Below are 27,169 nucleotides of genomic sequence, written 5' to 3'. Positions count from 1 at the left end.
GTCACTCCAACCTTGCCAAACCATTCCCAAAAACAAACTGAATTCTTGGAACTGACACTCTGTCAATCACCCTCACTGTTACTTCCCCAGCCTTGAGTTGGCACTCCAATCTGATCTTACATAGGGGAACACAAAATTTCTGTCCATCTTTCCCTCAAATTACCACACTCTCGGGCAACATAAAAGAAAGAGTGCATGTTCACTCATCTCTCACTATCAATGACTTGTTAGATCCTGTATCTCTCAAAATTATAACTTCTAGTCTTTCTCCCTGTGTTCTTTCTGAGTAAACTTTACCCAGAGGCAAATTATTTGCAGAGATCAGATACTAACTCCATGCCCAGCGCCTGCCTGGGCTGCAGCTCCTCGGCTCTTCTTGCTGTTTCCTTCATTAGCTTCACAAATACTTAGGTTCCTTTACCACATCTTTTCCCATAGTATCTTTCTTTAATGACCAGTGCTGTGACTTCACATGTCCCACTTTATCACAGTGGAAATACCTGGGGCCTTTCACCTCCTTTGCACCCTCTTGGGCTTCTTTTTTAACCTGTGGTAAATTCTTACCAGTGCTCTCTACTCTTGGTTTAGTAGTATAGGATCTCCCCTTCTCTTGACTGCTTACGCTTAAAGGATGAAAGTCTGGCCAGAAGCTTGTCTTATGCACCAGTGCATATTCATCTGCTAATTCTGTTGCCCTTCCCACTTCCTGAACTTTCTGTTCCTCCATGTGAATTCTTATCATCTCTGGAAGTGAGTTTTTAAACTCCTCCAGCAGAATAATCTCTCATCAAGCCTCAAATGTCTTATCTATTTTTAAAGCACACACCCATCTATCAAATGAATATGTTTAATTCTTTCAAACTCATCATAAGTCTGACCTGGTTCCTTCTTTGTGTTTCCGAACCGCTGTCTATATGCTTCTGGTACCAATTTGTAAGCACTTAGAATAGTGTGTTTAACATCTTCTTAATCTCTTGACCCCTCATCCAACAGCACCACAAATACTGCACTCGCTCTGCCGACCAGCCCAGCACCTCTAATCCAGAATCTGGTTTCCAGCATCTGCAGTCATTGTCTTTACCTGCCTACCAGGTTAGTCTGAACTAGCGTTACCCATAAATCCTCAGACCACTCTATCTGCCCAGCCAATTTTTCAAATGAAATAAAGAAGGCTTCAACATCTTCCTCATCAAAATGTGGCAGTGTTTTGACATATTTGTATATATCACTACCTTCTCTTTTAATCTCCATCCTGTTAACTTGACTTTGCTAAGTCACAATTTCTCAAGTTCAAGTTCTCTCTCTCTTTCTCATCTCTCTCTCTTTGCTTAACTAAGAACCTTCTTTCGATCTTTTTTCTTTTCTCTCTCCTTCTCTCTCTCCTTCTCTCTCCCTTTGTTTGTCTTCTAACTCCATTTTCCTCAATTGTAATTTAAGTTTTCTATCTCTACTGCATTTGTCTGTTTCTCTGACACACCTAAGTGTTTGAGTAATTCCCTTTCCATTTCTGCTTTACTTTTCTCCTAAGTTAAACTCAAATCTAGCGTATTTGCTCATCCGAAAAGTATGGCCTTTTTCTTTCCTTCTAAACTTACTTGGCAAATTTGAGAATCATCTTCAAATCCCAGAACCTATTCAACAATTTTAAGAGGCCTTTCTCGCACTTTTAATTTAATCAACCACAATTCACCGAAATTAAACAAATTGTCTCAGCTATGTTTTATCTTGGACACTAACCTGCAGGTGCTTAAATCTGCTGAAATCCACCAAATATATTCAAATCTGTCTAAACCGGTTCGAATCGCACATCCAAGACCCAAACTGTTTAAATTGTGGACAAAAGTTCCCTAAACTGTTCAAGTCCCAACAATGAGCCTCCAAAATGTTATGACACAGGGTAAACTTCCTGCTTAAGTTAAACTAGCAACACAGAACAGATTCATTCTGTGCAATTATCTGTAAACATTTGTGAGGTCAAGAACTATTTAAAGTAAAAATTACAACTTTGTTACTTAAAGTACAACAGACAATAATTAACTAACAATTGTTTACACCTCCTTCCCCATACCTATCTTTTACTTTCCCTTCTATAATACTAGTCCGATAAAACCCCTCAATTAAGGTTTACTGAAAAATTCAAACTTCAAAACCAGCCAGCGGTTGCGTCTTCTCTTTACCTTCCTCTGTAGAGTGCTCTCCAGATCGGTGTTCAGGTTTTTCTCTGTGCAAATACCTTCTCTAGACAGTTACCTCTCAGAGTTCTGACTAGCAGCCGACATCTGTTGGTCTTCTGGCAGTTCTCCTCCCAACTGTTCAATTTATACTCCTAAAGCATCGGATTGTGTCATTGGCTTTTAATATTGCCAATTTACTAAACTCAAACTCCATTGGAGGTTTTGTTTTGGAGGGGTATAATTTAAACTGATTAGTTTACTTCAAATTTGTTTTTGTCTCCAGACATCCAGCTACCCTAGCTGCTGGACCAAAATGTGACATTGTATCTTGTTCAGAACAGAAAATGTGTTGCTGGAAAAGCGCAGCAGGTCAGGCAGCATCCAGGGAACAGGAGAATCGGCTTATGCCCGAAACGTCGATTCTCCTGTTCCCTGGATGCTGCCTGACCTGCTGCGCTTTTCCAGCAACACATTTTCAGCTCTGATCTCCAGCATCTGCAGACCTCACTTTCTCCTCTTGTTCAGAACACTTGGTGCTGTAAGATAGTTCTGCTAGCATTTAATTCTCTTGAAGGTACAGTACATTCACATTTCCATAACACCTTATCTCCCTTGGGCCTGAGTCTCTCCTGCTAATGGAAACATCTTCCCAAAATTCACTCTGTCATGGCCACTCAATGTTCTGTATGTTTCAATTAGATCGCCTTCATCTTTCTAAACTCCATCAAGTATAAACCCAGAGTCATCAAACGTTCCTCATATGTAAAGCTTTTCATTCCTGGGACCATTCTCGTGAACCTCCTCTGAACATGCTCCAGCGCCAGTACATCCTTCCTGAGACATGGGGCCCAAAATTCGCACAATACTCCAAATGTGGTCTGTTCAGAGCATTATAGAGCCTCAGCCATTAAAGTCCTCTCAAAATAAATGCCATCGTTGCATTTGCCTTCCTAACTACTGACAGAATCCTCAACGAGAGCTCCCAAGTCTCTTTGCAGTTCAGACTTCTGAATTTTCTCCCCATTTAGAAAATAGTCTTTGCTTCTATTCTTGTCCCACGCACACACACCAGGCCCTCACAAAGAACTAACAATTAAACGCATAGGTACACAGTGGCTTTCACAAGAACACAAAGGATCCCCTGACAACAAACATAACCAACTTTTACAATGAGGTTTGAAACTTCATTTGCATAAGATTCTTTCGGTTCAAAAGGGGGGATATGTAGCAGCCTCCTGAATGCTAAAACACAGATAGATTGCTAACTTAGCCAAACGGCAAAGCATGTTGGGTATATTGGCCAAGTAAAACTCTGAAATCACAAAACCCATATCCAGACACAGGTAAAATCGTGTTTGATAATATTCACCACGAGCTAATGCCAATTATAATAAATGTATCAGGGATACAGTTACTGGAGTGGTGTCCATCCCATTAAAATGATTATTTTCCCATCTGATCCACAGAATAATGAGTTGAGGGACATGGAAATATGTGGGAAAACCCAGACCAGCAGCTAATGGACAGAAGAGAAGGGAACTCCTTAACAATCCAGCCACAGGAAACACAGCAGGAGTACCACCAGTTAATACTCTTGATTTGGCTAATTTGGATAGTAAACATCAAACATAGAACATTACAGTGCAGTACAGGCCCTTTGGCCCTTGATGTTACACCAACCCAGTGACACCGATCTGAAGCCCATCTATCCTAAACTATTCCATTATCATCCATATGCTTATCCAATGCCCATTTAAATGCCCTTAAAGTTAGCAAGTCTATTACAGTTGCAGGCAGAGCATTCCATGACCCTACTACTCTGAGTAAAGAAACTACCTCTGACATCTGTCCTTTATCACCCCTCAATTTAAAGCTATATCCCCTAGTGGTAGCCATCACCATCCGAGGAAAAAGGTTCTCACTGTCCACCCTATCGAACTCTCTGATTATCCTTTATGTCTCGACTAAGTCACCTCTCAACATTTTTCTCTTTAACGAAAACATTAGAAATAAGGTGGATGAGCTTGAGGCTCATTTGGAAATCTGCAGTTACGATGTTGTGGGGATAACTGAGACATGGCTCCAAGTGGACAGGGCCTGGGAAATGAATATTCAAGGCTATACATGCTATCGTAAGGATAGACTGACAGGCAGAGGGGGTGGGGTGGCCCTGTTGTAAGGAATGATATTCAGTCCTTTGCGTGGGGGAACGTAGAATCAGAGGATGTAGAATCAGTATGGATAGAGCTGAGAAATTCTAAGGGTAGAAAGACCCTAATGGGAGTTATCTACAGGCCCCCAAACAGTAGCCTGGATGTAGTGTGTAAGTTGAATAAGGAGCTGAAATTGGCCTGTCGCAAAGATGTTACTACAGTTGTTATGGGGGATTTCAACATGCAGGTAGACTGGGAGAATCAGGATGGTACTGGACCCCAAGAAAGGGAGTTTGTGGAGTGCCTCCGAGATGGATTCTTAGAACAGCTGGTGCTGGAGCCTACCAGGGAGAAGGCAATTCTGGATCTGGTATTGTGCAACGAACCAGAATTGATCAGAGACCTCGAAGTGAAGGAGCCATTAGGAGGTAGTGACCATAATACAATAAGCTTCAATCTGCAATTTGAAAGAGAGAGGGTAGAATCGGAAGTGACAATATTTCAGTTGAATAAAGGGAACTATGGAGCTGTGAGGGAGGAGCTGGCCAAAGTTCAATGGCCAGGGATGACAGTGGAACAACAATGGCAGGTATTTCTGGGTATAATGCAGAAGATGCAGGATCAGTTCATTCCAAAAAGGAAGAAAGATCCTAAGGAGAGGCAGGGGTGGCCGTGGCTGATGAGGGAAGTTAAGGACCATATAAAGACAAAAGAGAAAAAGTATAACATAGCAAAGATGAGTGGGAAATCAGAGGACTGGGAAGCTTTTAAAGAACAACAGAGGATTACTAAAAAGGAAATACGCAGAGAAAAAAAATAAGGTACAAAGGTAAACTGGCCAAAAATATAAGGGAGAACAGTAAAGGCTTTTTTTAGGTATGTGAAAAGAAAACAAAATGGCTAAAACTAAAATTAGGCCCTTGAAGACAGAAACGGGTGAATTTATTACGGGTAACAAAGAAATGGCAGAAGAGTTAAATTGGTACTTTAGATCTGTGTTCACTAAGGAAGACATGAGCAATCTCCCTGAGGTAACAGTGGCTGAAGGACCTGAACTGAAGGGAATTTATATTTGCCAGGAATTGGTGTTGGAGAGACTGTTAGGTCCGAAGGTTGATAAGTCCCCGGGGCCTGATGGTCTACATCCCAGGGTACTGAAGGAGGTGGCTCGAGAAATCATGGATGCATTGGTGATCATTTTCCAATGTTCTATAGATTCAGGATCAGTTCCTGCGGTTTGGAGGGTGGCTAATTGTCCCTCTTTTTAAGAAATGAGGGAGAGAGAAAGCAGGGAATTATAGACCGATTAGTCTGACCTCAGTGATTAGATTAGATTACATTACAGTGAGGAAACAGGCCCTTCGGCCCAACAAGTCCACACTGACCCGCCGAAGCGCAACCCACCCATACCCCTACATTTACCCCTTAGCTAACACTACAGGCAATTTAGCATGGCCAATTCACCTGACCTGCACATCTTTGGACTGTGGGAGGAAACCGGAGCACCCGGAGGAAACCCACACAGACACAGGGAGAACATGCAAACTCCACAAAGTCAGTCGCCTGAGGCGGGAATTGAACCCGGGTCTCAGGCGCTGTGAGGCAGCAGTGCTAACCATTGTGCCACCGTGCCGCCCACTTGGTGGGAAAGATGCTGGAGTCAATTATAAAGGTCGAAATTACGACACATCTGGATAGTAGTAACAGGATAGGTCAGAGTCAGCATGGATTTATGAAGGGGAAATCAAGCTTGACTAAACTTCTGGAATTTTTTGAGGTTGTAACTCTGAAGATGAACAAGGAATATCCAGTGGATGTCGTATACCTGGACTTTCAGAAAGCCTTGGATAAAGTCCTACATAGGAGGTTAGTGAGCAAAATTAGGGTACATGGTATTAGGGGCAAAATACTGACATGGATTGAAAATTGGTAGGCTGATAGGAAACAAAGAGTAGTGATAAATGGCTCTCTTTCGGAATGGTAGGCAGTGACCAGTGGGATACCGCAGGGATCAGTGCTGGGACCGCAGCTTTTTACAATGTACATTAATGATATAGATGACGGTATTAAAAGTAATATTAGTAAATTTGCTGATGACACAAAGCTGGGTGGCAGGGTGAAATGTGAGGAGGATGTTAGGAGATTACAGGGTGAGCTGGACAGACTAGGGGAGTAGACAGATGCATGGCAGATGAAGTTTAATGTGGATAAATGTGTGGTTATCCACTTTGGTGGAAAGTACAGGAAGGTAGATTACTACCTAAATGGAGTCAAGTTAGGTAAAGGGGCAGTACAACGAGATCTAGGTGTTCTTGTACATCAGTCAATGAAAGCAAGCACGCAGGTACAGCAGGCAGTGAAGAAGGCTAATAGCATGCTGGCCTTCATAACAAGAGGGATTGAGTATAGAAGCAAAGAGGTTCTTCTGCAGCTGTACAGGGCCCTGGTGAGAATGCATCTGGAATATTGTGTGCAGTTTTGGTCTCAAATTTGAGGAAAGACATTCTGGCTATTGAGGGAGTGCAGCGTAGGTTCACGAGGTCAATTCCCGGAATGGCGGGACTATCTTACACTGAACGATTGGAGCGACTGGGCTTGTATACCCTGAGTTGAGAAGGCTGAGAGGGGATCTGATTGAGATGGATAAGATTATTAAAGGATTGGACACTCTGGTGGCAGGAAGCATGAACCAGAATAAGAGGGCACAGTTTAAAAATAAGGGGTAGGCCACTTAGAACAGAGTTGAGGAGAAACTTCTTCACCCAGAGAGTGGTGGGTGTATGGAATGCTCTGCCCCAAAAGGCAGTGGAGGCCAAGCCTCTGGATACTTTCTAAACAGAATTGGATAGAGCTCTTAAAGATAGGGGAATTAATGGTTATGGGGATAAGGTAAAAACAATGACTACAGATGCTGGAAACCAGATTCAGGATTAGTGGTGCTGGAAGAGCACAGCAGTTCAGGCAGCATCTGAGGAGCAGTAAAATCAACGCTTTGGGCAAAAGCCCTTCATCAGGAATACAGGTTATGGGGATAAGGCAGGAACAGGATACTGATTAGATTAGATTAGATTACTTACAGAGTGGAAACAGGCCCTTCGGCCCAACAGGCCCACACCGCCCCGCCGAAGCGCAACCCACCCATACACTTACATTTACCCCTTACCTAACACTACGGGCAATTTAGCATGGCCAATTCACCTGACCTGCACATCTTTGGACGGTGGGAGGAAACCGGAGCACCCGGAGGAAACCCACGCAGACACGGGGAGAACGTGCAAACTCCACACAGTCACCTGAGGCGGGAATTGAACCCGGGTCTCTGGCACTGTGAGGCAGCAGTGCTAACCACTGTGCCACTGTGCTGCCCGATTGAGGATACTGATTGAGGATGATCAGCCATGATCATATTGAATGGTGGTGCAGGCTCGAAGGGCAGAATGGCCTACTCCTGCACCTATTGTCTATTGTCTCATCCCACCCAGCCCAGGGGATTTATCTAATTTCACACTTTCCAGAATTGTTAACACCTCCTCCTTAGAATATAGAACATAGAAACGTACAGCACAGCACAGGCCCTTTGGCTCATGATGTTGTGCTGAGATTTAATCCTAATGTAAAATATAATAACTTAACCTATGCACCCATCAACTCACTGCTATCCATGTGCCTGTCCAGCAGTCACTTAAATGTCCCTAATGACTCTGTTTCTACCACCACTGCTGGCAACGCATTCTATACATTCATAACTCTCTGCATAAAAAACTTACCTCTGATGTCTCCTTTTATACCTTCCTCCTAATACCTTAAAACTATTCAAAGTTTGTGAGAAGATTTGTGGCTCGGGTGCTCGTTGTTGTGGTTCTGTTCGCCGAGCTGGGAATTTGTGTTGCAGACGTTTCGTCCCCTGTCTAGGTGACATCCTCAGTGCTTGGGAGCCTCCTGTGAAGCGCTTCTGTGATGTTTCCTCCGGCATTTATAGTGGTTTGAATCTGCCGCTTCCGGTTGTCAGTTCCAGCTGTCCGCTGCAGTGGTCGGTATATTGGGTCCAGATCGATGTGCTTATTGATTGAATCTGTAGTCACTACTATTATAGGACAAGCCAAACAGTGAACAGCCAGGGAATTCCTAGAGGCACGGCACTCATCCACAGATTCAATCAATAAGCACATCGACCTGGACCCAATATACCGGCCACTGCAGCGGACAGCTGGAACTGACAACCGGAAGCGGCAGAGACAAACCACTATAAATGCCGGAGGAAACATCACAGAAGCGCTTCACAGGAGGCTCCCAAGCACTGAGGATGTCACCTAGACAGGGGATGAAACGTCTGCAACACAAATTCCCAGCTCGGCGAACAGAACCACAACACCTTAAAACTATGACCCCTCGTGCCAGTCAATCCTGCCCTGGGAAAAGTCTCTGGCTATTGACTCTATCTATTCCTCTCATCCTCCTTGTGAACCTCAATCCCATCTAGTCCAGTAGCCTGTCTCTCAGTATTCTCCTCGACAACATTATCTTTTTCCAGTGTTCATTTGGCGCTTCCCCTATCTCCTCGGACTCCACGCACAACTTTCCACTACTGTCTTTGATTGGCCCTAATTTTACTCTAGTCATTCTGTTATTCCTGATATGCCTAAAGAAAGTCTTCGGGTTTTCCTTGATTCTATTTGCCAACAACTTCTCACATTCCGTCTTGGCTCCTTTTAGTTCTCTTTTGCTCTTTCCTGGCTAATGTGTATCTCTCAGCCTCAGGATCCTGACCCCAGCAAGTCAAATGAGGACCGAATACAGAAAACACACAGGAGACCGTGGGACAACGCAGGAAGAATCAGGCTAGCCACCACTCAGTGACCATATTAGAGGGTCACATGAAGATGATTAACCAGATCATCTAGAGCCCAATCAGGGGTGGCGGTGAGCAGCAAAACCATACCCTGTGATGTATCTATGGTAATGGGCTGATTGAACATCTGAGGGAGGAGCTCAGGCAGGCGAGACAAGGGAAGGTAGAATCCAGAATCAGTGACGTGTGCTGGATGACTCTATGACCAGCTCAAACACTTGTTCCGGGAGAGAGCTCACACCAATTTCTCCAGCTGCCAGTTACAGCGGTTCACCAAGGTGTGGTCCAATGACAACTGCTCGAAGAGTCTTGGTGAAGCACTTGGCTTGATGCCAGGGATTCCAATTATCCTGAGTGACAAAGCTGGGTTGAGGAGCTTTGAAGTTGAAAATATTGGAATTATAAGTAAATGGTATTTGGATGGGTTACCATGATGCCCTCCCATATGCTGTGGAGAGTCAGGGGACAATTGATTGGCACCACTCGAGAAAGCAGGCCTTTATATTGTGCCCATACAGTGTCAACTGTGAATTCCGTTCCTCTCATATCTAGCTGCAGACCTAATTGCACTTACCCTAATATACCTCAGGACACCAGTGATTAAAGTAATATAGCTATTAACCGGAAGTATAGTTAGTAAGTTTGCAGATGACACCAAAACAGTGAAGAAGGTTACCTCAGATCACAATGGGATCTTGATCAGATGGGCCAATGGGCTGAGGAGTGGCAGATGGAGTTTAATTTAGATAAATGTGAGGTGCTGTATTTTGGAAAGGCAAATCAGGGCACGACTTACACTTAATTACTTAATGGTAAGGTCCTGGGGAGAGTAGCTGAATACAGATCTTGGATTGCAGGTTCATGGTTCCTTGAAAGTAGAGTCATACAGATATACAGCATGGAAACGGACCCTTCGGTCCAACCCGTCCATGCCGACCAGATATCCCAACCCAATCTAGTCCCACCTGCCAGCACCCAGCCCATATCCCTCCAAACCCTTCCTATTCATATACCCATCCAAATGCCTCTTAAATGTTGCAATTGTAGCAGCCTCCACCACTTCCTCTGGCAGTTCATTCCATACACGTACCCCCCTCTGAGTGAAAACGTTGCCCTGTAGGTCTCTTTTATATCTTTCCCCTCTCACCCTAAACCTATGCCCTCTAGTTCTGGACTCCCACACCCCAGGGAAAAGACTTTCCGATTTACCCTATCCATGCCCCTCATAATTTTGTAAACCTCTATAAGGTCACCCCTCAGCCTCCGACACTCCAGGGAAAACAGCCCCAGCCTGTTCAGCCTCTCCCTATAGCTCAAATCCTCTAACCCTGGCAACATCTTTCTGAACCCTTTCAAGTTTCACAACATCTTTCTGATAGGAAGGAGACCAGAATTGCACGCAATATTCCAACAGTGGCCTAACCAATGTCCTGTACAACCGCAACATGACCTCCCAACTCCTGTATTCAATTCTCTGACCAATAAAGGAAAGCATACCAAACGCCTTCTTCACTATCCTATCTACCTTAGACTCCACTTTCAAGGAGCTATGAACCTGCATTCCAAGAAGAAGATAACGCAGAAGGTGTTTGGTATGCTTTCCTTTATTGGTCAGAGCATTGAGTTATAGGTGTTGGTAGGTCATGTTGCGGCTGTACAGGATATTAGTTAGCGGAGAAAGTGAGGACTGCAGATGTTGGAGATCAGAGCTGAAAATGTGTTGCTGGAAAAGCGCAGCAGGTCAGGCAGCATCCAAGGAGCAGGAGAATCAACGTTTCGGGCATGAGCCCTTCTTCAGGAATGAGGAAAGTGTGTCCAGCAGGCTAAGATAAAAGGTAGGGAGGAGGGACTTGGGGGAGGGGCATTGGAAATGCGATAGGTGGAAGGAGGTCAAGGTGAGGGTGATAGGCCGGAGTGGGGATGGGGGCGGAGAGGTCAGGAAGAAGATTAGGAAGGTGGTGCTGAGTTCGAGGGATTTGACTGAGACAAGGTGGGGGGAAGGGAAATGAGGAAACTGGAGAAATCTGAGTTCATCCCTTGTGGTTGGAGGGTTCCTAGGCGGAAGATGAGGCGCTCTTCCTCCAACCGTCATGTTGCTATGGTCTGGCGATGGAGGAGTCCGAGGACCTGCATGTCCTTGGTGGAGTGGGAGGGGGAGTTGAAGTGTTGAGCCACGGGGTGGTCCCTCCTCCCTCCTCCCTCCTCCCTACCTTTTATCTTAGCCTGCTGGACACAGTTTCCTCATTCCTGAAGAAGGCCTTATGCCCGAAACGTCGATTCTCCTGCTCCTTGGATGCTGCCTGACCTGCTGCGCTTTTCCAGGATATTAGTTAGGCCACTTTTGTAATATTGCGTCCAATTCTGGTCTCTTTCCTATCAGAAGGATTGCGAGGGTTGGAGGATTTGAGCTATAGGGAGAGGCTGAATAGGGTGGAGCTGTTTTTCCTGGAGCGTCGGAGGCTGAGGGGTGATCTTATAGTGGTTTATAAAATCATGAGGGGCATGGATAGGGTAAATAAACAAGGTCTTTTCCCTGGGGTGTGGGAGTCCAGAACTAGAGGGCATAGGTTTAGGGTGAGAGGGTAAAGATATAAAAGAGACCTATGAGGCAACCTTTTTCACACAGAGGGTGCAATGTGTATGGAATGAGCTGCCAGAGGAAGTGGTGGAGGCTGGTACAATTACAACATTGGAAAGGCATCTGGATGGGTTTAGAGGGATATGGGCCAGGTGCGACTAGATTAGGTTGGGATATCTGGTCGGCATGGACAGGTTGGACTGAAGGGTATGTTTCTGTACTGTACACCTCTATGACTCTGTTAAGATTACAGGTTGAAGAGATTAGATTAGATTATTTCAGATCAACAAGTCCACACCGACCCTCTGAAGAGCAACCCACCCAGACCCATTTCCCTACATCTAGCACTACGGGCAATTTAGCATGGCCAATTCACCTAACCTGCACATTTTTGGATTGTGGGAGAAAACCCATGTAGACATGGGGAGAATGTACAAATTCCACATAGACAGTTGCCTGAGGCAGGAATTGAACCCAGGTCTCTAGCACTGTGAGGCAGCAGTGCTAACCACTGTGCCATCGTGCCGCCCTGCAGAGATCTGCACTCTCACTATGAATAATATGGTGCATCCATACTGGGGTTTTAAGGCGGATGGAGCTCCCGGGATTGTCAATATTATCACTTCTATTTGTTCTGATGACTAAATATTGTCTATGCACATCAATCTTGAATGGATTATCGCGACAGGAGTTTTCCGTTTTTGTACATATAGTTATACGGTAGGCTTAACCAGTGTAAACAGTGGCTTTGACAAGAACACATAGGATCCCCTGACAATAAACATAACCAACTTTTACAATTAGGTTTGAACTTCATTTGCATAAGATTATTTCCAATCAAAAGGGAGGCTATGTAGCAGCCTCCTGAAAGCTAAAACGCAGATAGATTGCTAACTTGGCCAAACAGCAAGGGATGCTGGGTGTAAAACTCTGAAATTGCAAAACCCATACCCCAGATACAGCACAAACACAGCAGCCAGGCGCTAATGATGTTAGCATAATGGAGAAGACACCCCCAACAACTTAGCCCAGACAGGAGAAAAATAGAGTAGCGTATCGTCCAAATGATTGACAATGTTACAAACTATTCAATGAATCTCCCTGATTTGCTCGAACTATAGGAATTTCCAGAAAACCACCCAAAAAGGTATAAAAACAGGAATCACCTGCAGACCACCCTTTTGAATCTTCTGGAGGCCTTCCGAAGTGACCAGAGTGGCAAGAGGCAGAAAGCAGCTGACCATCCAGAGGAAGAGAGAGGAAGAGAGAAAGCAGCTTTGCAGACCCAGAGACAGAGCCAGAGAGAGAGAGAGAGAGAGAGAGAGACAAAGCGACTGCGTAAGTCTACAACAGACTTGGGAAATATTGTAAACCTGAGGTTCCAAGTAGGATTAGAGATAGTATGTTTAGTATTAAATGATGTGGAGGTGCTGGTGTTGGACTGGGGTGGACAAAGTTAAAAATCACACAACACCAGGTTATAGTCCAACTGGTTTATTTGGAAGCACTAGCTTTCGAAGCACCGCTCCTCCCACAACCAGCTGATGAAGGAGCAGTGTTTCGAAAGCTAGTGCTTCCAAATAAATGTGTTGGACTAGAACCTGATGTTGTGTGAATTTTAACTTAATATTAAATGTTGTTGTAACTTGTTTCCTCATAAAATTGGGACTGTTTTGCATTGGCACCAACTTGTTTTTGTAGTGATTTGACTCCAGGCAATTACATTCAAAATAATCCAGTTGGAGTTGTCTAACTTGTTTTATGGAGAAACTAGACAACAATGTGCTAATGTGTAAGACAGCTGAATGTTTCAAGAAAGAGATAAGGGGCTGTGTAAAAGTAAAAGTGTAAAAATTCAAACTCCAGCATTGATCCTGCTGAGTGGGAAAGATAGAGACCAGCACAGAGCTACAAAGCAGCTTAGAGCTGCTATTAAGCTGGACAATGGAAGGATATTTACCAGGGACTTCAAAAATCAGTGGTTAGCACTGCTGCCTCACAGCACCAGAGACCCAGGTTCAATTCCCGCCTCAGATAACTGTCTGTGTGGAGTTTGCACATTCTCCCCATGTCTGTGTGGGTGTGCTCCGGTTTCCTCCCACAGTCCAAAAATGTTCAGGTTAGGTGAATTGGCCATGCTAAATTGCCCGTAGGGTTAGGTGAAGGGGTAAATGTAGGGGAATGGGTCTGGGTGAGTTGCTCTTCGGAGAGTCAGTGTGGGCTTGTTGGGCTGAAGGGTGTGTTTCCATACTGTAAGTAATCTAATCAAGTAATCTAATCATATTTACAGTTCCAAAAAGGGTGGTCAGGACCAGCCTCGACCCATTAATGACTGCAAACTGGGATTTGTCATGTGTAGCACCCCCTACCCACACCCCCAGTCCTGCAGAAGGGTTATACCCAAAATGTCAACTTCTCTGCCTGTTGATCTGGCCTGGCTTGCTGTGTTCTTCCTGTCTCCTGCTTGTCTACTTTGGATTCCAGCATCTGCAGTTTTTTGGTCTGTAAACTTAAGGGAAATGGCAGATAGTACTTTGCCTCAGTATTGAGGGCTGACCGGCTTGTTCTGCGCTATATTATTCTATTTACAATAAAACCAGAGGATAACTTGCCGGAAGCCCAAAGGAAATTAATCGTGGATCGGGGACAGGAACTGCAAAGAATTAAGGAAAATAATGGAATTTAAAAGTGAGGAAATCCCTGGGGGACCCGATGTTTTCCATCCAAGGCTGTTAAAGGAAGCAGAGGATTATCGTAGATTACCTAATTATAATCTTTCAGAATTCCCTAGGTATAGGAGCTGTCCCTCTGCATTGGAAAGTTGCATGTCCCTCCACCTTTTAAGAAGCAAATGGGTCTAAGTCAGATTGGGCTGTCTGGTCAGTGCGGATGAGTTGGACATAAGGTTCTTGTCTGATGATGAGTCTATAATTAGATCAATTAAAGAACATGTCTGTGGGGTCTCCCCCAGTGGCTTGTTTCTCACAAGTGGAGCAGTAGGATTCTCATGAAGCATCGGTGAGATCCCAACGGATGTTCATTTTTAGTTGGTAAACGCTCGCAGCCCAACACACCTCCTTAATACTTACATTCTTGTTGTCCCACAATGATGTATGAGATGCCAAAGGGGATTGATGAAATAAACATACTGAGGATGTTTCCTCATGTGGAACAAGAAGTCATCATTTAGGATAAAGGGTAGCAGATTTAAAACAGATGAAGCGAAATTACTTCTTTCAGAGTCATAGAGATGTACAGCACGGAAACAGACCTTTTGGTCTAACTCGTCCATGCTGACCAGGTATCCTAAATTAAACTAATCCCATCTGCCATCATTTGGTCCATATCCTACTGAACCCTTCCTTTTCATATACCTACCTAGATGCCTTTTAAATGCTGTAATTGTACCGGCCTCCACCACTTCCTCTGGCAGCTTATTCCATACACACACCACCCTCTGTGTGAAAATGTTGCCCCTTTGGTTCCCTTCAAATCGTTCCCCTCTCACCCTAAGCCTATGCCCTCTAGCTTTGGACTCCCCCACTCCGGGGAAAAGACTGTGGCTATTTGCCCAATCCATGCCCTTCATGATTATATAAATCTCTATAAGGTTACCCCTCAGCCTCTGACACTCCAGGGAAAACAACCCAGCCTATTCAACCTCTCCCGATAGCTCAAATCCTCCAACCTTGGTAACATCCTTGTAAATCTTTTCTGAACCCTTTCAAGTTTCACAACATCCTTCTGATAGGAGGGAGACCAGAATTGCACGCAATGTTCCAAAAGTGGACAAACCGTTCGTGAATGTGTGGAATTCCCTCCCTCAGGATGTGGTGGATACTGGGACATTGAGTAAATTGAATGGAGATAGACAGATTTTTACTTAGGAAGGGTTTGAAGGGTTCTGGAGAGTGGGGTTGAAGGTGAGAATGAGGTCAGGCATGATCGTATCAAATGGTGAGGCAGACCCAAGGGGCTGAATGGCCTCCTCCTGCTCTTGGGCCTTGTTCTTACCAAATCCAAACAAACCCGACGTTAGGAAAACTTGACCCAGAAAACAGAGTCAGTATTTAGCGAATTCAGCTCACCGCACATTAGGCACCAACCTCTCCATGGAAACGTGACTGCGTACATCCCAAACACATGGACATTGGCATCTAATATATCCCAGCCTTTAAAATCCCTCATGGCACATCTCCGATCCACTGACATGACTCTTCGGCACTTCAATACTGCACCGTGGGCTCTACCACCAACTCTCATTGTAATGCTGCAGCAAGGACGCACAGAGACACAGCCAGCTCCTGGTCTGCACCAGGCAGCATTTCCAGGCTCCTCTCTCACTGTCCGAGTGCTCACTCACTCTGAACCCGCTTGGACACTCACACCATCCCTGGCTTGCATTTTCTTACCTTTCCTCTGTGCACTTTGCCTTTCGAGACAATTGCTGCTGCCAAGACCAAAGTTACGATCGTTATGATAAACAGATCCTACTGCATGACAGACACATCAGACCTGAAGCAGCTTTCTGCTGGATCCTGCCTGGACATGTTCCTGAGGCACTGGGGGAGATCAGAGAGGCAGCAGTTTCAGCAGCAGTGATGGTATTGGGAGCAGCCACGCTGCGAACAGACAGCTGGGGTCTCTCGGAGAGCGAGATAACCAAATGACCATCAAATAACACAGGACGTTTAATGTGTTCCACTACTTTCCTAGTTTAAACTATGGAAGATTATAAACCGTTACTGATTTCTTTATTTTTCTACTATTCTACGAAATAACGCTCAACTTTTTAATTCTCGTCTCTCTTACTACTTTGTACTTAAATACTCACTCAGGTATCATGGTACTTGAGATGGCACCATGTGTGCTGACATTATACACTATTCACTGTACTCCTTAGAATCCCGACAATGTGGAAACAGCCTTTCGGCCCAACAACTCCACACCGACCCTCCGATTAGTATCCCACGCAAACCCATTTCCCCACACTATTACTGTACATTTACCCCTGACTAATGCACCTAACCTATACATCCCTGAACACTATGGACAATTTAGCATGGCTAACCCACCCAAAGCTGCACATCTTTGGATTGTGGGAGGAAACCCAGGCACACACACAGGGAGAATGTGTAAACTCCTCACAGAGGCTGAAACCGAACTCGGCTCCCTACTGTTGTGAGGCAGCATTGCTAACCACTGAGCCACCGTGCAGCCCGCGCAATACACTTCTGTACTCTTGTACTCCTGCACTGCTGTTGTGCTGTCCACCTGCACTGCTGCATCCCTGCACTGCTGCATCCCTGCACACCTGTACTCCTGCACTGCTGTACTCCTGTACTCTTGTATCCCGTACTCATGTACTCCTGTACTCGTGCACTCCTTCACTTCTGCACTGCTGTGGTGCTGTACTCCTGCACTGCTGCATCCCTGCGCACCTGTACTCCTGCACTGCTATACTCCTGCACTACTGTACTCCTGTGCTCCTGCACTGCTGTGCTCCTGCACTGCTATACTCCTGTACTCTTGTATCCCGTACTCATGTACTCCTGTACTCCTGCACTACTGTACTCCTGTACTCCAGCACTCCTGTGCTCCTGCACTGCTATACTCCTGTACTCTTGTATCCCGTACTCATGTACTCCTGTACTCCAGCACTCCTGTACTCCTGTACTCCTGTACTCCAGCACTCCTGTACTCCTGTACTCCTGTACTCTTGTATCCCGTACTCATGTACTCCTGTACTCGTGCACTCCTTCACTTCTGCACTGCTGTGGTGCTGTACTCCAGCACTGCTGTACTCCAGCACACCTGCACTTATACTCCTGTACTCCTGCACTGCTGTACTCCAGCACTCCTGCACTTATACTCCTGTACTCCTGCACTGCTGTACTCCAGCACTCCTGCACTTATACTCCTGTACTCCTGCACTCTTGTACTCCAGCACTCCTGTACTTATACTCCTGTACTCCTGCACTGCTGTACTCCAGCACTCCTGCACTTATACTCCTGTACTCCTGCACTGCTGTACTCCAGCACTCCTGCACTTATACTCCTGTACTCCTGCACTGCTGTACTCCAGCACTCCTGCACTTATACTCCTGTACTCCTGCACTCTTGTACTCCAGCACTCCTGTACTTATACTCCTGTACTCCTGCACTGCTGTACTCCAGCACTCCTGCACTTATACTCCTGTACTCCTGCACTGCTGTACTCCAGCACTCCTGCACTTATACTCCTGTACTCCTGCACTCTTGTACTCCAGCACTCCTGTACTTATACTCCTGTACTCCTGCACTGCTGTACTCCAGCACTCCTGCACTGCTGTACTCCAGCACTCCTGCACTCTTGTACTCCTGCACTCCTGTACTTATACTCCTGTACTCCTGCACTTATACTCCAGCACTCCTGCACTTATACTCCTGTACTCCTGCACTCTTGTACTCTTGCACTCCTGTAATTCTGTACTCTTGTACCCTTGTACTCGTGCACTCCTGCACTCCTGTACTTGTGCACTCCTGTACTCGTGCACTCCTGCACTCCTGTATTCTTGCATGCCTGTACTCCTGGACTCCTGTATTCCCGCACCCCTGTATTCCTGTACTCCTTCGCTCCTGTACTCATATGCTCCTGTACTCATGTACTCCTGCACTAATGCGCTCCTGTATTCCTGCACTCCTGTATTCCTGCACTCCTGTACTCCTGCACTCCTGTACTCCTTCACTCCTGTACTCCTTCACTCCTGTACTCTAGCATTCCTATACTCTTGCACTCCTGTACTCCTGTTCTCCTTCACTCCTGTACTCCTGCACTCCTGTACTCCTGCACTCCTGTATTCCTGTACTCCTTCATTCCTGTACACATACAGTCCTGTACTCATGCACTCCTGTACTCCGTCATTCCTGTATTCCTGCACCCCTGTACTCCTGTACTCCTTCACTCCTGTATTCCTGCACTCTTGTACTCCTTCACTCCTGTATTCCTGCACTCTTGTGCTCTTGCACTCCTGTGTCCCTGCACTACTGTACTCCTTCACTCCTGTACTCACGCACTCTTGCACTCCTGTATTCTTGCACTCCTGTATTCCTGTACTCACGCACTCTTGCACTCCTGTATTCTTGCACTCCTGTATTCTTGCACTCCTGTATTCCTACACTCCTGTAGTCCTACATTCCTGTATTCCTACACTCCAGTATTCCTACATTCCTGTATTCCTACACTCCTGTATTCCTGCACTCCTGTATTCCTGCACTCCTATATTTCAGCACTCCTGTACCCCTGCACTCCTGTACTCCTGCACTCCTGTACATCTGTACTCCTGTACCCCTACACTCCCATACTCCTGCACTCCCGTATTCCTGCACTCCCATATTCCTGCATTCCCGTACACCTGCACTCCCGTACCCCTGCACTCCCGTACTCCTGCACTCTTGCAGTCCTGTACCCCTGCACCCCCGTTCTCCTGCACTCCTGCACTCTTGCACTCTTGCATTCCTGTACTCCTGCAATTCTGTATTCCTGCAATCTTGCACTCCTGTACTCCTGCTCTCATGTGCTCCTGCACTAATGCGCTCCTGCACTAAAGCACTCCTGCACTCCTGTATTCCTGAACTCCTGTACTCCTTCACTCCTGTACGCTAGCATTCCTGTAAGCTAGCATTCCTGTACTCTTGCACTCCTGTACTCCTGTAATCCTGTTCTCCTTCACTCCTGTACTCCTGCACTGCTGTATTCCTGCTCTCCTGTACTCCTGTACTCCAGTATTCCTGTACTCCTGCACTCCTGTACTCTTGCACTCCTATACTCCTGCACTTCTGTATTCCTGGTCTCCTGTATTCCTGCACTCCAGTACTCCTGCACTCATGCACTCCTGTACTCCCGTACTCCTGCACGCCTGCACTCTTGCACTCCTGTTCTCTTGCACTCCTGTACTCATGCACTCCTCGATTCATGCACTGCTGTACTCCTGTGCTCATGCACTCCTGTACCCCTGCACTCCTGTACTCTGGCATTCCTGCTCTCCTATACTCCTGTAATCCTGTACTCTTGCACTCCTTTATTCCTGCACTCCTGCATTCCTGTACTCCTGCATTCCTGTACTCCTCCACTGTACTCCTGTACTACTGTGTTTCTGCACTCCTTTCCTCCTGCACTCCTGTACTCCTGTATTTGTGTACTCCTGCACTTCTGTACTCCAGCGTGCCTGTACTCTTGCACTATGTACTCATGCACTACTGTATTCATACGCTCCTGTACACCTATACTCCTGTAGTCCTGCACTCCCGCACTCCTGTACACCTGCACTCCTGTACACCTGCACTCCTGTACACCTGCACTCCTGTATTCCTGCTCTCCTGTACTCCTGTAGTCCTGCACTCCTGTAGTCTTGCACTCCTGCTCTCCTGTAGTCTTGCACTCCTGCTCTCTTGTACACTTGCACTCCTGGACTCCTGTACTCTTGCACTCCTGCTCTCCTGTACTCCTGCACTCCTGTACTCTTGCACTCCTGCATTCCTGTATTCCCGCACTCCTGTATTCCTGCACTCCTGTAGTCTTGCACTCCTGCTCTCCAGTAGTCTTGCACTCCTGCTCTCCTGTACTCTTGCACTCCTGGACTCCTGTACTCTTGCACTCCTGCTCTCCTGTACTCCTGCACTCCTGTACTCTTGCACTCCTGCATTCCTGTATTCCCGCACTCCTGTATTCCTGCACTCCTGTAGTCTTGCATTCCTGTATTCCTGCACCCCTGTAGTCCTGTACTCCTTCATTCCTGTATTCCTGCACTCCTGTGCTCTTGTACTCCTTCACTCCTGCACTCCTTCACTCCTGCACTCCTTCACTCCTGCACGCCTGTACTCCTGCACGCCTGTACTCCTGCACGCCTGTACTCCTGCACGCCTGTACTCCTGCACGCCTGTACTCCTGCACGCCTGTACTCCTGCACGCCTGTACTCATGCACTCCTATACTCCTTCATTCCTGTGCCCCTGAACACCTGCACCCCTGTATTCCTGTACTCCTTCGTTCCTGTACTCCTGTACTCCTGTACTCATGCACTCCTGCACTCCTGTATTCCTGCACCCCTGTATTCCTGTTCTCCTTCGTTCCTGTACTCCTGCACCCCTGTAGTCCTGTACTCCTTCACTCCTACACTCCTGTATTCCTGCACTCCTATATTTCAGCCCTCCCATACTCCTGCGATCCTGTACCCCTGCACTCCTGTATTCCTGTACTCCTGTGCTCCTATACCCCTGCACTCCCGTATTTCTGTACTCCTGTGCTCCTGTACCCCTGCGCTCCTGTACCCCTGCACTCCCTTACTCCTGCACGCCCGTACCCCTGCACTCCCATACCCCTGCACTCCTGTACCCCTGCGCTCCTGTACCCCTGCACTCCCTTACTCCTGCACTCCCATACCCCTGCACTCCTGTACCCCTGCGCTCCTGTACCCCTGCACTCCCTTACTCCTGCACTCCCATACCCCTGCACTCCTGTACCCCTGCGCTCCTGTACCCCTGCGCTCCCTTACTCCTGCACTCCCATACCCCTGCACTCCTGTACCCCTGCACTCCCTTACTCCTGCACTCCCATACCCCTGCACTCCTGTACCCCTGCACTCCTGTACCCCTGCACTCCCGTACCCCTGCACTCCCGTACCCCTGCACTCCCGTACCCCTGCACTCCTGTACTCCTGCACTCCTGTACTCTTGCAGTCCTGCACTCCTGCTCTCCTATATTCCTGCACCCCTATTCTCCTGTACTCTTGCACTCCTGCACTCCTCTATTCCTGCACACCTGTACTCTTGCACTCTTGTGTTCCTGCACTCCTGAACTCTTACACTCCTGCATTCTTGCACTCCTGCACTCCTGTATTCCTGCACTCATGCACTCCTTTCCTCCTGCACTCCTGTATTCCTGCTCTCCTGTGCTCATGCACTCCTGTACCTCTGCTCTCCTGTACTCCTTCATTCCTGTAATCCTGTACTCTTGCACTCCTATATTCCTGCACTCCTGTATTCCTGCACTCCTGTATTCCTGCACTCCTGTATTCCTGCACTCCTTTACTCCTGCTCTCCTGTATTCCTGCACTCCTATATTCCTGCACTCCTGTATTCCTGCACTCCTGTATTCCTGCACTCCTGTATTCCTGCTCTCCTGTGCTCATGCAGTCCTGTACCTCTGCTCTCCTGTACTCCTTCATTCCTGTAATCCTGTACTCTTGCACTCCTGTATTGCTGCACTCCTGTACTCCTGCACTCCTGTATTCTTGCACTCCTGTATTCCTGCACTCCTGTATTCTTGCACTCCTGTATTCTTGCACTCCTGTATTCTTGCACTCCTGTATTCCTGCACTCCTGTATTCTTGCACTCCTGTACTCTTGCACTCCTTTGCTCATGCACTCCTGTACCCCTGCACTCCTGAACCCCTGCACTCCTGCATTCGTGCATTCCTGCACACCTGTACTCTTGCACGCCTGTATTCCTGCACTCCTGTACTCTTACACTCCTGCAGTCCTGTACTCCTGTAATCCTGTATTCCTGCACTCCTGTACTCATTTGCTCTTATACTAATGTGCTCCTGCACTAATGTGCTCCTGCACTCCTGCACCCCCGTACTCCTTCACCCCTGTACACTAGCATTTCTGTACTCTTGCACTCCTGTAATCCTGTTCTCCTTCACTCCTGTATTCCTGCTCTCCCGTACTCCAGTATTTCTGTACTCCTGCACTCCTGTATTCCTGTTATCCTGCACTCCTATATTCCCGCACTCCTGTATTCCTGCACTCCTGCACTCCTGTACCCCTGCACTCCTGTACCCCCCTGCACTCCTCTACTCGTGCACTCCTGTACTCCTGCACTCCTGTAATCCTGTTCTCCTTCACTCCTGTACTCCTGCACTCCTGTATTCCTGCTCTCCCGTACTCCAGTATTTCTGTACTCCTGCACTCCTGTATTCCTGTTATCCTGCTCTCCTGTATTCCTGCACTCCAGTACTCCTGCACTCCTGTACCCCTGCACTCCTGCACTCCTGTACCCCTGCACTCCTGTACCCCCCTGCACTCCTGTACCCCTGCACTCCTGTACTCCTGCACTCCTGTACTCCTGCACTCCTGTACCCCTGCACTCCTGTACTCCTGTACCCCTGTACCCCTGCACTCCTGTACCCCTGCACTCCTGTACCCCTGCACTCCTGTACTCCTGCACTCCTGTAGCCCTGCACTCCTGTACCCTGCACTCCTGTACCCCTGCACTCCTGTACTCTTGCACTCCTGTATTCTTGCACTCCTGTACTCCTGCACTCCTGTACTCCTGCACTCCTGTACCCCTGCACTCCTGTACTCCTGTACTCCTGCACTCCTGTACCTGCACTCCTGTACCTGCACTCCTGTACCCCTGCACTCCTGTACCCCTGCACTCCTGTACCCCTGCACTCCTGTACCCCTGCACTCCTGTACCCCTTCACTCCTGCACTTTTGCACTCCTGTACCCCTGCACTCCCGTACCCCTGCACTCCAGTACACCTGTACCCCTGTACCCCTGCACTCCTGCACTCCTGTACCCCTGCACTCCTGTACCCCTGCACTCCTGTACTCTTGCACTCCTGTACCCCTGCACTCCTGTACCCTTGCACTCCTGTACTCCTGCACTCCTGTACTCCTGCACTGCTGTACCCCTGCACTCCTGTACTCCTGCACCCCTGTACCCCTGCACTCCTGTACCCCTGCACTCCTGTACCCCTGCACTCCTGTACCCCTGCACTCCTGTACCCCTTCACTCCTGCACTTTTGCACTCCTGTACCCCTGCACTCCTGTACCCCTGTACCCCTGCACTCCTGTACCCCTGCACTCCCGTACCCCTGCACTCCAGTACCCCTGCACTCCAGTACACCTGTACCCCTGTACTCCTGCACTACTGCACTCCTGTACCCCTGCACTCCTGTACCCCTGTACCCCTGCACTCCTGTACCCCTGTACCCCTGCACTCCTGTACCCCTGCACTCCTGTACCCCTGCACTCCTGCACTCCTGCACTCCTGTACTCTTGCACTCCTGTACCCCTGCACTCCTGTACCCCTGCACTCCTGTACTCCTGCACTCCTGTATTCCTGCACTCCTGTACCCCTGCACTCCTGTACTCCTGTACCCCTGTACCCCTGCACTCCTGTACCCCTGCACTCCTGTACCCCTGCACTCCTGTACTCCTGCACTCCTGTAGCCCTGCACTCCTGTACCCTGCACTCCTGTACCCCTGCACTCCTGTACCCCTTCACTCCTGTACTCTTGCACTCCTGTACTCCTGCACTCCTGTACTCCTGCACTCCTGTACCCCTGCACTCCTGTACCCCTGCACTCCTGTACGCCTGCATCCTGTACCCCTTCACTCCTGCACTTTTGCACTCCTGTACCCCTGCACTCCTGTACCCCTGTACCCCTGTACCCCTGCACTCCTGTACTCCTGCACTCCCGTACCCCTGCACTCCTGTACTCCTGTACCCCTGTACCCCTGCACTCCTGTCTTCCTGCACTCCTGTGCTCTTGCACTCCTGCACTCATGTCTTCCTGCACTCCTGTTCTCTTGCAGGTAAAAACAATGACTGCAGATGCTGGAAACCAGATTCTGGATTAGTGGTGCTGGAAGAGCACAGCAGTTCAGGCAGCATCCAAGGAGCTTCGAAATTGACATTTCGGGCAAAAGCCCTTCATCAGGAATAAAGGCAGTGAGCCTGAAGCGTGAAGAGATAAGCTAGAGGAGGGTGGGGGTGGGGAGAAAGTAGCATAGAGTACAATGGGTGAGTGGGGGAGGGGATGAAGATGATAGGTCAGGGAGGAGAGGGTGGAGTGGATAGGTGGAAAAGGAGATAGGCAGGTAGAACAAGTCCGGACAAGTAATGGGGACAGTGCTGAGCTGGAAGTTTGGAACTAGGGTGAGGTGGGGGAAGGGGAAATGAGGAAACTGTTGAAGTCCACATTGATGCCCTGGGGTTGAAGTGTTCCGAGGTGGAAGATGAGGCGTTCTTCCTCCAGGCGTCTGGTGGTGAGGGAGCGGCGGTGAAGGAGGCCCAGGACCTCCATGTCCTCGGCAGAGTGGGAGGGGGAGTTGAAATGTTGGGCCCACGGGGCGGTGTGGTTGATTGGTGCGGGTGTCTCGGAGATGTTCCCTAAAGCGCTCTGCTAGGAGGCGCCCAGTCTCCCCAATGTAGAGGAGACCGCATCAGGAGCAACGGATACAATAAATGATATTAGTGGATGTGCCGGTAAAACTTGGATGGATGTGGAAGGCTCCTTTAGGGCCTTGGATGGAGGTGAGGGAGGAGGTGTGGGCGCAGGTTTTACAGTTCCTGCGGTGGCAGGGGAAGGTGCCAGGATGAGAGGGTGAGTTGTAGGGGGGTGTGGACCTGACCAGGTAGTCACGGAGGGAACGGTCTTTGTGGAAGGCGGAAAGGGGTGAGGAGGGAAATATATCCCTGGTGGTGGGGTCTGTTTGGATGTGGCGGAAATGTCGGTGGATGATTTGGTTTATGCGGAGGTTGGTAGGGTGGAAGGTGAGCACCAGGGGCGTTCTGTCCTTGTTACAGTTGGAGGGGTGGGGTCTGAGGGCGGAGGTGCGGGATGTGGACGAGATGCGTTGGAGGGCATCTTTAACCACGTGGGAAGGGAAATTGCGGTCTCTAAAGAAGGAGGCCATCTGGTGTGTTCTGTGGTGGAACTGGTCCTCCTGGGAGCAGATACGGCGGAGGCGGAGGAATTGGGAATACGGGATGGCATTTTTGCAAGAGGTAGGGTGGGAAGAGGTGTAATCCAGGTAGCTGTGGGAGTCGGTGGGTTTGTAAAAAATGTCAGTGTCAAGTCGGTCGTCACTGATGGAGATGGAGAGGTCCAGGAAGGGGAGGGAAGTGTCAGAGATGGTCCAGGTAAATTTAAGGTCAGGGTGGAATGTGTTGGTGAAGTTGATGAATTGCTCAACCTCCTCACGGGAACACGAGGTGGCGCCAATGCAGTCATCAATGTAGCGGAGGAAGAGGTGGGGAGTGGTGCTGGTGTAATTACGGAAGATCAACTGCTCTACGTAGCCAACAAAGAGACAGGCATAGCTGGGGCCCATACGTGTGCCTATGGCTACCCCTTTGGTCTGGAGGAAGTGGGAGGATTCAAAGGAGAAATTGTTAAGGGTGAGGACCAGTTCGGCCAAACAAATGAGAGTGTCGGTGGAAGGGTACTGTTGGGGACGTCTGGAGAGGAAAAAACGGAGGGCTTGGAGGCCCTGGTCATGGCGGATGGAGGTGTAGAGGGATTGGATATCCATGGTGAAGATGAGGCGTTGGGGGCCAGGGAAACGGAAGTCTTGGAGGAGGTGGAGGGCGTGGGTGGTGTCTCGAACGTATGTGGGGAGTTCCTGGACTAGGGGGGATAGGACAGTGTCGAGGTAGGTAGAGATAAGTTCAGTGGGGCAGGAGCATGCTGAGACAATGGGTCGGCCAGGGTGGTCAGGCTTGTGGATCTTGGGAAGGAGGTAGAACCGGGCAGTGCGGGGTTCCCGGACTATGAGGTTGGAAGCTGTGGGTGGGAGATCTCCTGAGGTGATGAGGTTCTGTATGGTCTGGGAGATGATGGTTTGGTGATGGGGGGTGGGGTCATGGTCAAGGGGGCAGTAGGAAGAGGTGTCCTCGAGTTGGTGTTGGCTTCAGCGGTGTAGGTCAGTGCGCCAGACTACCACTGTGCCCCCTTTATCTGCTGGCTTGGTAGTGAGGTTGGGATTGGAGCAGAGGGATTGGAGGGCTGCGCGTTGTGAGGGTGAGAGGTTGGAGTGGGGGAGGGGGGTAGACAGGTTGAGGCGGTTAATGTCCCGGCGGCAGTTGGAAATGAAGAGGTCAAGGGCAGGTAATAGGCCAGCGCGGGGTGTCCAGGTGGATGCAGTGTGTTGGAGGTGGGCGAAGGGGTCCTCGGAAGGTGGGCGGGAATCCTGATTGTGAAAGTAAGCTCGGAGGCGGAGGCGACGGAAGAAGTGTTCGATGTCACGGCAAGTATTAAATTCATTGATGCGTGGACGGAGGGGGATGAAGGTGAGTCCTTTGCTGAGGACTGATCGTTCATCCTCAGTGAGGGGGAGGTCTGGGGGGATGGTGAAAACTCAGCAGGGCTGGGAGCTGGGATCTGGTGTGGGTGTAGAGCTGGGAGTGGGGTCGGAGCCAGTCCCTGGAGTGGGTGTGATGGTGGGGGGAATGGGGGTGGAGTCATGAGCAGGGGTAGTGTTCCCCTCGGGGTTCTGGGGGGTGGGGATAGTGACAGCGAGGTCTGTGGGGGGCAAATCAGCAGAATGCAGGTGAGTGGCGCTGGTGGGGGCGGAGGTGGTGGTGCACTCATGCACTCCTCTATTCATGCACTCCTGCGCTCCTGTACTCCTGCATTCCTGT

At 48.4% G+C, this 27,169-nt stretch overlaps 1 protein-coding gene across 6 annotated transcripts in view; it reads right to left on the bottom strand.

Annotated features, from left to right (window-relative positions):
• The window catches only part of LOC148150037 (uncharacterized), a 266,280-nt gene that overhangs the window by 27,728 nt on the left and 211,383 nt on the right, over positions 1-27,169 (bottom strand). The window contains exon 1 of one of the 6 annotated variants that reach the window (XM_087987709.1): positions 16,167-16,283. The exons of 1 other annotated variant lie outside the window; for it this stretch is intronic. The gene's annotated coding sequence lies outside the window, so the exon portion shown is untranslated. Of the gene's footprint in view, positions 1-12,920; positions 13,030-15,842; positions 16,060-16,166; positions 16,284-27,169 lie in introns of those variants that run through there. 4 more of the 6 variants (XM_087987708.1, XM_087987711.1, XM_087987712.1 and 1 more) reach the window with 4 other exon arrangements.

The sequence above is a fragment of the Chiloscyllium plagiosum genome, unplaced genomic scaffold (genome assembly GCF_037043375.1).
Source record: "Chiloscyllium plagiosum isolate Xiang-an unplaced genomic scaffold, Cpla_swu_hap1 HiC_scaffold_5, whole genome shotgun sequence".
In the NCBI taxonomy this organism is placed as follows: Eukaryota; Metazoa; Chordata; class Chondrichthyes; order Orectolobiformes; family Hemiscylliidae; genus Chiloscyllium; species Chiloscyllium plagiosum.
Note: the sequence above shows the minus strand (reverse complement) of the source record. Positions and strands in the feature narration are given on the sequence as shown.